The following is a 14,978-nucleotide window of genomic DNA, read 5'->3' as shown; positions in this document are numbered from 1 at the left end:
TTTTTTTTTCAATTTAATTTTTTTTTAATTCATTGGTTATCAAAATTATCAAATCTACCTACTCATCTCAGTTTAACTCAAAACAAAACAAGACTTCTAGTATTTACCCCATAGAATTCATGTAAGTGTGAATATGTACAAAGTGTAACATTTCAGAGATTGATTTCATTAAACAAGGATCATCCTAACAGAGCGGAACACAGGCCACCAACTGATATCAAAATTTCAAGAATCCCTTCTCACAATATTTTAGCATACAAACCATATTTAACCAACATCATACTGCAAACGGAGTATATAACAATCAACAGACTCAACCTCATGCTAATAACATCAAATATCATATCCTATCCTTATGTTAACAAAAATTTTCAAAATTTTCTCAAGTTACCTTACCCCCGAACTTAATATGCACATTGTCCTCAATGTGTGGGAACAAAAGAGAGTTAGAAAGATATTACCAGATAAGTAGACCAGCAAAGATAGACTAAAATAATATTCAGAAGGGTACATTGGGACATCATCTTTAAACTTAACCTGTAGCATCTGGCAAAATCAACAAACTCCAAAACATGTCAGAGTATCAAGCATATTGAGTAATAATAGAGAAATATCATATGAAGTATAAATAATATCACAATGATAGCATAGGCAAAAAACATCTATATAAATGATAATGAGCAGTACAATACTTTCAAAATAACAGACTTAGGGTAGATATACATCATAAAGAAATAAATACATCAAAAGACTGCCCTAGTCTACAAAAGAAACTATAGAAAAACCCTAGTCAGCTAATCTATTTGCGGGGGAGGATCTGTAGAAGTGGATGGAGCAGACGGAGTGCGGCGTAGTAACTGCTCATCCTGGTCGTCTTCTACTGCATGAAGCTGCAAGAACGGTAGAATGCTCGCACCAGCTGGGGATAAACAATCTGTGCAGGATGCCGCAAGAATCCTGTGATACCCCCGGATTTTCGGATGCAGGTTGGCCAGGCCCACGCCCGATTACCCGAGGATATCAAACCAATTAGCAATAAACGAACACAGAATATAATTAAGATAAACAGGAATAAATAAAATTGCTAAAAAGAAACTAAAATGATAATCCAGAAACTGAAACCTCAGAATAAATTTTATAAATAAGAAACTATTCCGATACATTCAACTTCCCTTTTTCTAATACAACTCGGGAATCCATCTAGTGGACCCCTAATAAAAATCCAACACTGAAACAACAACTGAAGGAAATCCAATGCTAAACCATGAAGAAAACTCCTACGTCGTCGAAAGAATGAGTAGCCGTCTCTGCTCAGTACGAACAAGCTCTAAGACTTGGAACCGTCCGTTACCTGAAAAATAATAGTGGGTCAGGCCCACGAACAAGTTCTATTCTAACTACAATCCAAACAGAGACCTGATACGCAAATACATCTTAGATGTCTCAGCCATATCTATATAGTCCGTAAATATATGTATATATATATATATCCACACTACAGGACTCTCACTGGACTATGATGAGGGTCTCAACTTGAATAAAAGGCAACATGCAAAACGCACCTGAGTGGGCATGACTACCTAAGCCTAACAGGGTATACCTCAACCAACATAGCCAGCTACACATCCTACTGCATATACGCTCCCTAACCATAGACTGTGAGACTCAAGCTTATATCACGGTACTATAGTTATATATATAAATTCAATCCAAATATAATGTAGTGCCGGTCAACTGTTCGTCGCCAAAACACAACATATAATTAGGATTTAAATGTTTTAATTAAATCCCTGCCTTTCCTAATATAGAAATATAAACAACCATCCAATATGTCGTTCAACTGTTTTAGTTGACAGGATATGAAACCATGTAGGATTTAACTGTTTTAGTTAATCCATTCCGTATATATGAATGGGTAGGAATTAGTGTTTTGATCTAACCTGTCCCCCTATATGCCACCGCCCCATACCAGTGTATTGGTGGGAACTTTGGTCACTACACCCAACCCAAAGTTTGTGTAAAAGAGAGTGGTGTAGGACTATGGTCAAGTTTTACATTTATAATATGCCACTATTACCTTTCACTAAAAATATAGTTAGGGCGAGTAGGAATCATCCCAAGGGATTGGTGGGTCGTATTAGGTTGTGGAATCGAGATTAGGGTTAGTAGGTCGAGTGATCAAAAGATTGGCCGGTGATTAAATTATACTAAGATGCAATTTAATCTAAAGTAAACAATTAAATGCAATAGGGAGGAAATAAGAGAGAGATCTTGGGATTTAGAGGTCACCACTAAGCATAGCTTTTCTATACCCTTAATGAATAATTAATGAGAGGGAGAACATGTATTGCAACATTAGTGTGTGTGTGTGGTTGTTTCAATAAGCATGGATGACTAATTAAGCATATATTGTCAAAGCAACATGATGGATAGCACAATATATCAAACTAAGCCATTAATCCTTTCTTTAAGCTCACAATCCAAACACATCACAAGGTTAGAGACATATGCTACTTGCTTCATTAAATATGGAACATCAAACAAAAAGCATGGATTGTCCTCCCATTTTAACATCTAAACTATAACTACACTACAATTAAGCTAATAACATGAAATTAAACTAATTAAATTAAGGGAGAGGCACAATCTATCAAGAAATGAGTATGAACCATCAAATAAACCACAGGAGTTCCATTAAGCACTATGTCTGGACAATCTCTAGATCTATAGCATTAATACACATAGACATACATCAATAAGACAAAATCTAGAGACAAACACATGAACATCTATTCTAGCATACATAGACATATGGATAGAATGAAATAATCAATTGGAAGCATTAAATCACACAAATCATTGAGTAAATAAGATCTATATATATAAAAGTGTCAAAACATGTATCACAATACAAATCCCTTCAAAAACACATAAATCAAGATGCAGAAAGCATGCTTAGGGCTAACTCTAGCCCCAAGAGGATGTCTAGCCACTCATGGATGGTGTCCTCCAACCCTCAAGGGCTAACTCCATGGTAGAGATTGCTCCTCTTCTTGGTTGATGGAAGAACTCCAAGCTTGTGTCTCTAGCCTCCTCTCTTCTTTTTTTCCTCACTAAGAATATGGAATTTTGTGTCTCTAGTGTGTCTATCAAGTATATTTCAAGAATGGCTCATATTCCTTATATAGGTAGGTTAAATGTCACCCCCAATGAGCTGGGCTCGTACACCAATATTCCTCCCAATGATTGGATATGAGACAACTTTAAATGAGCTTGAAATTGGATTTTCTTAGGCTTGAGGAAGTTCGATCAATCGAACTTGTGGTGAGATCGATTGAACATAGCTGAGATCTATCGAATTTAAGTTAGATCAATCCTTTATGGCGGCGCCTTTTTGGATAAAGAAAAATCTAAGATATTTTGAATATATTTTTGGGAAAGCAACAAGTGTGGTAGGTAGGGTGGTACAACTGGATAAGATGGAATCTTTTCGATCGATTAGAAGAAAGTTGGATCGATCGAACTTTGTGGGATCTTTGGATAAGGACGAAAGAGCTTGGATCCATTTTGAAATGCTGAGATCGATGAACTTTCGATTGATCGAATATTTTCTGAGATCGATCGAACTTGCTGAATTTCCTCCACTTGCTTCCTTTTGCTCCCACTTTGCTCCTTTCTTTGATTCATCTCAAGATTGCTTCAATTATGCTCTTATTTAGCTGAGTTAGCTTATTTTGGGGATAAGTACTTGAAAATGGAAATAATGCAAAATTAATCTAAAGCAGGAAAATAAGATAGATAAAGGTCCTAGAATACCTAAGCTTAAGGGGTTTAAATGCGCACTTTTCAGTGTTCATCACACCCCCAAACTTAAATATTGCTAGTCCCTAGCAATGAACTAGAAAGTAAAGGAATAAAATGAACAACTATACAACTATGAACTAGAAAGCAATAAATGGATAATGCCACTTTCGTAGGGAACATGATTACATTTAACATATGCAACAAGCATTTTAAACCCCTAAATTACCCCTAGTGGACGAGTGAAGTCTCGTGAGGGTTTCCAGAAATGATACCCACAAACATTAAGCTCATTCTTACAAAAGAGGCACTACTATTGCAAACAAGTATTGGGAGAAAACTACCTCAAGTATGCAATTTTTCAAACATTTCAAAGCAATCTCCCAAAATCTCAACACTAAGTAAGCAAGCATGGTCCTCCACATATCAAGAAAATGATCATGCAAATCAAAACAACTCTAGAATCCTTTTTGAGTGGACCGACGTCAAATATGTTGCTATCTAAGCCAACTAAAGAAATGATCACATCCTTACCCTCAAACTAGCGTACAAATCTAGTCCTTATTATCAAGACAAAGAGTGAACCTTTTATTAAAGCTTTATTGTTCTCGGTGTGCTTATTCTTTTCACTCGATTTTTTTTTTTTTAGGATTAATGATGGAAGCATAGTGCAATGTTGATCTATTAAGCTTTCTAGCGATCCATGAGGTCGAGCGTTAGGTCAATGACTCCCAAGCCAGACGGTTTTAGGGCACTAGGTGTTCAAACACCCCTATGGACTTACAAGCTCAAATCAACTAGGCTACAAATCAAAACAACCTCCATCTAATCATTTCCCACTTGTCACCTTTAGGGAGAAGTCCTCATTTTTTTATTTATTGCTTTTGCAACTTCTTCTTCTTCTTCTTCTTCTTTTTTATTTCTTATTTTTTATTTTTTATTTTTTAAATGAACAAGTTCAATTATTAACCTAGAGTTTGGGCCCTCCACTTTTCGGCGCGAGAAGTTCAGTGCTTGATGAGGCTAGAATCTCGACTACTTAGTGAAAAGGGGTTTGTTATCCACCTTTATCAAAATGAAAGCTTTCAATGCACTACTAGCCCAATTGGGATATAACCAATTCAATAATCAACAAAGCATGTACCCCACAAATGAATGCTAGTGTGCGCCTGTGCTAGTGTAGAATACTAGAGTGAATCTCAAAACAATCACAAAATCAGGATGATGTGGACCACAAGTGCAAGCATGATATCAATCTTTTGAAAAATTTACTCCTAAATGGCATTAACAAGGCATACAAGGAGTATTGGACTCTCAAATCAAGTAATTTTTAAAGTTTAAGCAATATTGTCCTTAAAAGATCAAAATCTTAACTAGTTATGGACCAATCAGAGAAAATTCCTCAAATACACAAGTCATGCTCAAAATTTTGAATTGAAAGCAAATACTGTAATTAACACCATTACCCCCCCAAACTTAAATGGCACAATGTCCTCAATGTGCAAAGAGAATAAATGAAAGAGTATACCAGTGCAGCTAAGCTAAGAATGGCCTGAACATAAGTATCTAAAGTAGGTGGCATAGCCCCCCCAAACTTGGGATTAACTGTGGTCCTGAAAAAAATGGCGTTGGGTAAAAGTTCATTAGATAACAAATGGGATAATAACAGGTGCACAATGGACATGCAAATGTAAATGGGATAAGAAATTGAAGTAAGAAGAGAGGAAAAAGGGTGGTCCTGAAAAATTCGGGCAGTACTCTCTCTCACTGAAGTCACTGGGATGCACCTGATGGAGTCAAGCATAGACAGATATATCAATACGTAAATATGACAACCATAAACAAAGTTTGCATAAAAAAGAAGTAAAGAATAATACAGTACATCTAGTGTCTAGGCCAACAGACTGGCCGCAAATATATAACAGTAGCAAAAATATGACAGATATGACAAATATATATTAGGAGAAGAATATATGAAAATAATGAGAGGAGGTAGGACGAGCAGGGCGTGCTCCGCGGATGTCTCTGGATAGATCACGTAATGTAGCTATGACATCCATGCGGAGTGAAGCAATATCAGCCCGGATGGAAACCATGCCGTCCTCCAGAGTCTGAAGATGCTCTCCGAAGCTGGGTATCTAAAGTGGAGCCTCAGGTGCTGCTGGAGTGGGAGAATGATGATCCTGAGCCTGCTCCTCATCGTAAACAGTTGACCTAACTGGAGAGTGATGCTCTGGGTCCTCTGCGGGCTGCTCCAAGTCAATATCTATATACATGGTAGCCGGATCGACTGGTACATCATCCGTCACCTGTTCTACTGCTGCAGTTGCTGCAACCACTGCCTGCTCTAACTTCTCTCTCTCGAGCTCCTTAGCTGCCTTCATAACGTCGTCCTGTAGACTCTTGATAAGAGCCTTGTAGCTCTTATCCCAATCCTTCTTCTGGAACAAGCAGGCCCTAGACTTAGTGCGCTCCCGTGGCTGGAAGGGATAGCGCTGGTCTCTCAGAATCTGTGTGATGAGATGGCCGAATGGGAGATACTTAGCCCTTTTGGGCTTAGCCTTGCTAATGTGATTGACATATAGCTTCATCATAGTGCACCAAATGAGCATAGGAATGTATAGCCAGTGCCCTGTATAGAAGACGTATAAAGCTGTAAGATAGTCATCGCGCCTCTGTATCTTGTGGCCGGCTAGTAAAAACATTTCGGAATAGCACCGAATCAAAGAACTACAGGTCGTCTGACAGGTAAGTCCGAGTGGCGAAAGTCTTGCCACTTGCATATTGACCTGTGAGTGCAACGGCCATGTCTGCGTATGAGGGCATCTATAGGGTAGGATATGTATCCTGGAGATCGGGAGGGTAGACGTATGGACAGCGGTAAGATCTGGAAAGAGTGTCCATAGTGATACTGATGGGGTGGCCGTCAATGGTAGTCCGCAGCTTCGCCAGGTTACTCAGGGCAGGTTGGAGGTTCTGGAAGAACATCTGAACCAACCTCGGGTACACTAGGTATGTGACAGGGGCTAGTATGGCTGAGATGCCCCTCCAGTCTATGTTATCATATGCGGCTTTGGTAAGAACAGACTAGGAAAAGTAGTTAATATCGAAGATTGACTCATGCGCTACTTGAAGGCGTGAGTATCTCGGCAATGGCTGGTCTAAGTCCTGGGCTGGCTGAGCTAGTGGTGGTGATGGAGATGGTATGTGCTTAACTTCAGCACCGGCCTATGAATAAGATGCCTTAGCCGAAGACTATAGTCGACTATCAGCGGATGGAGATTGAGGTGGAGTAGGCTCTGCTGGTTCCTCCTGAATATGAGAGGGCTCTAGCTTGGACTCGTGAATGGGGTCCTGGACATGAGATGGACCTGCCTGGTCGTCCAATCTCTTCCTGGCCCTACGGTGGTAATGTCCGCGAGCAACAGTCTTTACCCTAGCCATGGCCTACAAAATAAAAGGAAAACTTTTAAAAAGGATGTCAGTGTCGGTATAAAGAATTAAAGCACAACTTATATAATCATGTATGTCAAATAAGATAGACAAAATAGATAAGGAACATGAATCTATGCAAGTGACAAGGAATAAGTGACATGATGTGAAGCATGCTAGACAGTATAAGTATGGAATGCATCCAATGTGGAAAACACAGGCATTGGGCATATATGAGGTAGCATGAAACACAAGAGATGGTGTGTGAAATGTGTGATGCATATCTGTGAAGTTCGATCGATCACAAAATTGTGAGATCGATGCAAGTTCGATCGATCTTAAATAAGTGAGATCGATCTGTTATAAATCGATCTGAGAAAAAGTTCGATCGATCAAACTGTGAGGTGAAATTCGAAAAGTCACAAAACTGTGATGTGGATGGCACGGGGGCCTCAGAAACAAGCTTGTGGGCCCCTCTACACAACAAATCAACAAATTTGGTCACTTTCCATGGCCCGTGACCCTCAAAATCAAGAAAAAATAAAAAACCTATATATACATATATACATAGCTTCAAAGCTTCATCAATGGCAAGATTCATCATCCAAACATCATAGATCTAACATGGAAGGCAAGGATTCACGAAAATAAAGCTTGAAATCAAAAGAGGGGTTTCAAATCTTACCTAAAACTGAGAGATAAGATGAAAGGGAGATGAGATCTGAGATCGAGATGAAGTAGAGAGATTCGAGATAAGATGGACTCGCCGGAGGGTTCACCGGAGGTGGAGAAGTGAGTTGCAGTGGCGAGGGACGAAGGTGAGGGTGTTAGATCGATTTGTGGTATCGATCTAATAACCCTAGGTTTGGTTTTTTTAAAAACATTCTGTTACCAGTTCGATCGATTGAACTGAAATCTCAGATCGATTGAACTGTGATCGATCTCTCCTCACTAAAAGACAAAATTATTTTTTATTTTTATTTTTTTTCAATTTAAAATTCAAAACAAAAAAATCAAAATTAAAATAGTAAATCAAAGAACAGAGACAGATCGATCTCAGATGAACTCCGATCGATCGAACATGCAAAAACCTACAGACATGTTCGATCGATGGGATAGAGAGGCCTTTTAATGCAAGTTGGATGCAGGTTCAAAAATTTTCTAAGTGTTGGGACTGCAGATCGATCTAAGATGATGTTGGATCGATCGAAGAACTAAAGACTGATCTAGGAACAAGTTTGATCGATGGGACAGAGAGCTGAAATATGTAGGTTTCCTTCGAACGATTGGATAGAGAGGTGATTGGATGCAGGTTTGATGCAGGTATGGAGTTCGATCGATTGAACTTCCTTAGAGATCGATCGAACTTATGCAAAATGCTCATTTTCAACATGAAAGTGCATGCAATCCTAATCACAGTTCCTACCAATGTATATGAACCTAAACCAAATATCTAGACTTCACAAGAAATGAAATTTAAAATAGAAATGAGGGAGGAATAGGGTGTGACACCCTACGAAATGTACTAGTCTTTAATGTCGCTAGCAAGACGTTGGGCTCTTTTAGCCAGGATCAAACATCTTGTAGTGCATCCCCTCCTTGATGGGGTGATAAGTGCTTTGAACTCCACCCAACAAATGGTTCCCTAGAGAACCTTTTGGATTAGGCTCAAAAGAAATTTTTGGTCCTTGGTCAAAATGATCTTTGGGCTTCCATACCTTTTCAAAACAAGATTTTGAAACTACTTTCTTGGAATTCAGGGTTGCAGATGAACTTTTTGGAATTTTGGTTTCACACAAAGACTATATTCCTTCACATTCAAGGTCATGATATTCCTCTACAACATTCACTTCTTCATGCTTGTCAAATGAATTGGGGGTCAGATTGAAGATATTCAACTTCACCTTCATGTGGCCAAATGAGATCTTCATTATCCCCGTCCTACAATTAATGTTAGCATTCGCGGTTGCCAAGAAAAAATGGCTAAGGATAATGGGATTTGGCTCTTAAGATTCGGGACCGGTTCCGTGTCAATGATAACGAAATCAACGGGGAAGAAAAATTTATCAATCTTAATCAATACGTCCTCTATGATACCCCTAGGCTTTTTGATGGATCGGTCGGCAAGTTACAAAACCACCGACGTCGGTTTCAAGTCTCCTAAGCCTAATTTGACATATACCGAGTATGGAAGAAGGTTAACACTTGCTCCTAAGTCTAGAAGAGCTCAATTAATGATATGATCTCCAATGATGCATGAAGTGGTAGGTGAACCGGGGTTCTTAAACTTTGGAAGAGTGTTATGCTGCAAAATTGAGCTTACTTGCTCGGTTAAGACCACTTTCCTAGGTGCTTAGCTTTTGTTCTTCCTCTTTTTGGTGCATAAGTCTTTCAAAAACTTGGCATAAGCCAGAATTTTCCTGATTGCATCCAAAAGTGGAAGACTGACCTTCACTTGCCTAAACACAACCATAATTTCGTTTGTTTTGGCCTTTTGCTTGTCAATTGAAATGGATCCTTTTAAGGCATCCGGAAATGGAGGTCTTGGCTCAAAAAAAATTTCAGGAATTTTCTTTGAAGTCTCTTCAACACAAGAAGTTTTGAAATCATTTTGTAAATTTTTCTTTTCAAAATCACATTTCAAATCACTTTTTAACACATTCTCATTTGAAAGATCATGCATATGCAATGAAGGAGGAATATGATAAGAAACGGAACGAGTGTCAACTTTGGGTTGCACCAGTTCACTCTCTTCCTTGGACATGCCTACTTGGTTGTCTACAATCTTCCCATTTCTCAAGGTAGTCACCGTATTGACATGCTCTATTGTGTGACCTTCCGATGAGGAATAAGTCTCCACAACGCATTGTTGCTTGGGTGGGGCATTCAAAGGCATTTTCATTTTCTCTCTAGCATTTAAAGTACTAGCTATTTGCCCTACTTAGGTTTTTAGCTTAGCAATGGATTGAGAATGAGAATGAAACAATTAAGTGTTCCCCTTTAGAGTGCCTAGGGTGGTTAAAACTTTCTTTTCAAAAGCGCGACTCCTAGCATTTCCTTGAGAATATGATGGTTGATTAGGAAAATGAGAATTAGAAAATTGTTTTCCTTGTGATTGAAATGATGATCTAAAACCTTGGGAACCTTGGCTGTGCATTAGAGGTGGAAAATACTTCCCTTGATAACCACCTTGGGGAGGGTTTGAGCCTTCCCCTTGGTTTCTCCAAGAGAAATTTGGGTGATTCCTCTAACTAGGATTATAGTGATTTCCATAAGGAATGTTCCCTTGATTAACAAAAGTTACATTGACTTGTTCATGATTCTCACTTTGCAAATATCCATGGGGATAATTGGAAGTAGAATGTAAAACACTTGAACAAGTCATACATGTCTCAGTGGATGCATGATGGGAATGGTTAGGGACAGAATATACTTGATTTGCCGAGTTTTGGTTGATTAAGAATTGATCAAACCTTTGAGATAAGGATTTCATCTCAGCGGCTATTTCATTAGAATGGTTAACTTGATGTAAGCCAACACTCTTCTTTCCATTTGAATTCTTACCATTCTTAGAAGATAAAGTTCGATGCAAAGAATTTTCACTCATGCTCTCATAAAGACGCCACACGTCATCCTCATGCCTATCAATGTAAGAGCCACCCATGGAAGCATCAACCATGCCCTTGTAATTGTCCGATAAGCTCTCAAAGAAATATTGAACTAATTGCCATTTGGGCATGTCATGATGTGGACACTTCCTAAGTAAGTCATTGAATCTTTCCCATGCCTCATGGAACGTTTCCCCATCCCCGTGTGAAAACTCTCGAATAGAGGTTCTCATGGCATTGGTCTTAGAAACGGGATAGTACTTCTTTAAGAACTCTTGTTGCATTTTTGCCCAAGAAGTTATTGAAAAAGGCCTAAGATTGTTAAACCAACATTTTGCCTTGTCTTTAAGGGTGAATGGAAAAAGTTTAAGCCTTGAGACCTCTTCCGGCATGTCCGTGTATCTCACGGTGGAACATACTTCAAGAAACTCATCCAAATGCTTGTAAGGTTCTTCACTTGGAAGTCCATGATAGTTAGGAAGCATTTGAATGGTTTGTGGTTTGATCTCATAGTGGAGTGCTCTAAACGGTGGCAATTGAATGCATGTGGGTGCACTGTATTCATTAGGCACATAGTGATCTCTTAAAGCAAGGGGAGGATTAGCAACTGGAGGTGCAACATGGACATCTTGATTGCCTTGGATGATGGGAGGTTGTGGAGCATAGATTGGCCTTGGCATTCCCAATGGCACTTGGCCTTGTTGTTGTGGTGGGTGAATGAATGGCCTCAGCATGCCTAATGGTACTTGCATATTATCATTATGCACATTAGGGTGGAGGGTACCTTATTGGTCTATGTGACCAAGGTCCTCCACATGTTCCTCATTATGTCCTTCCATTAATGAAATGGATTAACTAGAACTTCCTCTTCCCCTAGGGTTTCGAACAACGGATTCAAGATAAAAATTTAGAGGGACAATAGTAGGTTTCAATGATCTATGACCATGCATGCATAACAAAACACAACAAGCAACAAGTAATGAACAATCACTTCACCTTCGCAACAAATCAACAATCAACAAACTTCCTCTACATATAATATTCCCATACTCCCATGCTATCAACAATAGGCAAAGAAAAGTAAAATTACCTCCACGTGGGCTCACGATTTATCTAGGAATTGAAATACAAGCCTCCACGCGGGCTGACGATTTAACTAGAGATTGAGTTAAGAAAGAGCTCACAAAAGGGTCCTTTAGCACTTCAATTCAATTTTCAATTTTAGCCTTGCAAATTTTTTTTTTAGATTTTAGCTTCTTCCTTGCTTTTGCATAGCTCATTGATTGAAATGCTCCTTTGCTCACCTTCTAGCTCAATGTACCTAGTCAAACAAGAACCAACACAATAAGTAACCAAAATGAAAATGAAGACAAAGTAGAAACACGATCAAAAGAGTACTAATTCCTAATTGATTCCACAAATACGACGTTGCCTTCAATCAATCCCCGGCAACGGTGCCAAAAACTTGGTGGGAACTTTGGTCGCTACCCCCAACCCAAAGTTAGTGTAAAAGAGAGTGGTGTTGGACTATGGTCAAGTTTTACATTTATAATATGCCACTACTACCTTTCACTAAAAATATAGTTAGGGCGAGTAGGGATCGTCCCAAGGGATTGGTGGGTCGTATTAGGTTGTGGAATCGAGATTTGGGTTAGTGGGTCGAGTGATCAAAAGATTGGTTGGTGATTAAATTATACTAAGATGCAATTTAATCTAAAGTAAACAATTAAATGCAATAGGGAGGAAATAAGAGAGAGATCTTGGGATTTAGAGGTCACCACTAAGCATAGCTTTTCTACACCCTTAATGAATGATTAATGAGAGAGAGAACATGTATTGCAACATTAGTGTGTGTGTGTGGTTGTTTCAACAAGCATGGATGACTAATTAAGCATATATTGTCTAAGCAACATGATGGATAGCACAATATATCAAACTAACCTATTAATCCTTTCGTTAAGCTCACAATCCAAACAGATCACAAGGTTAAAGACATATGCTACTTGCTTTCATAAGTATGGAACATCAAACAACAAGCATGGATTGTCCTCCCATTTAACATCTAAACTATAACTACACTACAATTATGCTAATAACATGAAATTAAACTAATTAAAGTAAGGGAGAGGCACAATCCATCAAGGAATGAGTATAAACCATCAAATAAACCACAAGAGCATTCCATTAAGCCCTATGTCTTGACAATCTCTAAATCTATAGCATTAATACGCATAGACATGCATCAATAACATAAAATCTAGAGACAAACACATGAACATCTATTCTAGTATACATAGACATATGGATAGAATGAAATGATCAATTGGAAGCATTAAACCACACAAATCATTGACTAAATAAGATCCATATATTTAAAAGTGTCAAAACATGTATCATAATACAAATCCCCTCAAAAACACATAAATCAAGATGTAGAAAGCATGCTTAGGGCTAACTCTAGCCCTAAGAGGATGTCTAGCCACTCATGAATGGTGTTCTCCAACCCTCAAGGGCTAACTCCATGGTAGAAATTGCTCCTCTTCTTGGTTGATGGAAGAACTCCAAGCTCGTGTCTCTATCTTCCTCTCTTCTTTTCTTCCTCACTAAGAATATGGAAATTTGTGTCTCTTGTGTGTCTATCAAGTATATTTCAAGAATGGCTCATATTCTTTATATAAGGAGGTTAAATGTCACCCCAATGAGCTGGGCTCGTACACCAGTATTCCTTCCAATGATTGGATATGAGACAAATTTTAATGAGCTGGAAATTGGATTTTCTCGGGCTTGAGGAAGTTCGATCGATCGAACTTGTGGTGAGATCGATCGAACATGGCTAAGATCTATCGAATTTAAGTTGGATCGATCCTCTATGGCGGCGCCTTTTTGGATAAAGACAAATCTGAGATATTTTGAAAATATTTTTGGAAAAGAGACAAGTGTGGTAGGTAGGGTGGTATAACTAGATAAGATGTAATCTTTTCGATCGATCGGAAGGAAGTTGGATCGATCAAAATTTATGGGATCTTTGGATAAGGACAAAATAGCTTGGATCCATCTTGAAATGTTGAGATCGATGAACTTTCGATCGATCGAATATTTTCTGAGATCGATCGAACTTGCTGAATTTCCACCACTTGCTTCCTTTTACTCCCACTTTGCTCCTTTCTTCGATTCATCTCAAAATTGCTTCAATTATGCTCTCATTTAGCTGAGTTAGCTTATTTTGGGGATAAGTACCTGAAAATGGAAATAATACAAAATTAATTTAAAGCAGGAAAATAAGATAGATAAAGGTCCTAGAATACCTAAGCTTAAGGGGTTTAAATGCGCAATTTTCAGCGTTCATCATGCATATAATGCAAATGATCCGTAAATGATGCAACACCTCATATAGTACATTAAATACAATCCACATAATCCATATAGCTGATAAAACAAAATTTAAACAGTTCATCGACCAAAATCCAAAATAACATCCCTGTAAAGTGCTAGAACATTATATCGTAGTTTAGCAAGAGAATCCAAGGCATTTAATCCACGTAATTGTAGAACAGAGTTTTAATATCTCAATAATTAAAATTCCAAATCCGTAATCCATGTAATTGTAGATTAAAGTTCAATACCTCAGCAATTTTAATCCAAATTAAGCATAAAACAAGTCTAAAAATTAAATGAATCTATTATGCATCCAGAACATGATTTATAAATCATACTGCAACCCATTAAATTTTTAAAACAAAATTAAACAATTTAATCCTGTCTATCCATTAACAGTATGCAAGATCGGTTAAACTTTTGTACTGTTAAATCTATGAGCATAAAGACATTAATTATGCAAGGTGGGCTCTAATATAGAATAATATAATGTTTGGAGACTATGCTACGGTCCATTAAATTATTAAAACAAAATTTAAAACTCTAATCCTTCCTATCTGTTAACTGCATGCAAAATTGTTTAATTTTGTATATAGTTCAAATTATTAGCTTACAACTAAAGACTATGCATCCAAGGGTATTAATATACTCTGAATTAATATTTAGAAATCTCATTAACATTCCAACACAGTTTGAGAAACCCAACTTGTCCAAACAGGGCCCAAAACCACTCAAGAACTCACCAAAATTACTCTAGTACGT

At 38.1% G+C, this 14,978-nt stretch overlaps 1 non-coding gene across 1 annotated transcript; it reads left to right on the top strand.

The window, feature by feature from the left end:
- The first annotated feature begins 10,970 nt into the window (after nt 1-10,970).
- On the top strand, nt 10,971-11,077 carry LOC132315473 (small nucleolar RNA R71). The gene has a single exon (XR_009483664.1). It is a non-coding gene; the product is annotated as a small nucleolar RNA R71 (small nucleolar RNA).
- The last annotated feature ends 3,901 nt before the right edge of the window (nt 11,078-14,978 follow it).

The sequence above is a fragment of the Cornus florida genome, unplaced genomic scaffold (assembly GCF_030987335.1).
Source record: "Cornus florida cultivar Cherokee Brave unplaced genomic scaffold, ASM3098733v1 CherokeeBrave_3.0.0_Hap2_Chr06, whole genome shotgun sequence".
In the NCBI taxonomy this organism is placed as follows: domain Eukaryota; kingdom Viridiplantae; phylum Streptophyta; class Magnoliopsida; order Cornales; family Cornaceae; genus Cornus; species Cornus florida.
This window is presented reverse-complemented; position numbering and strand designations above follow the sequence as displayed.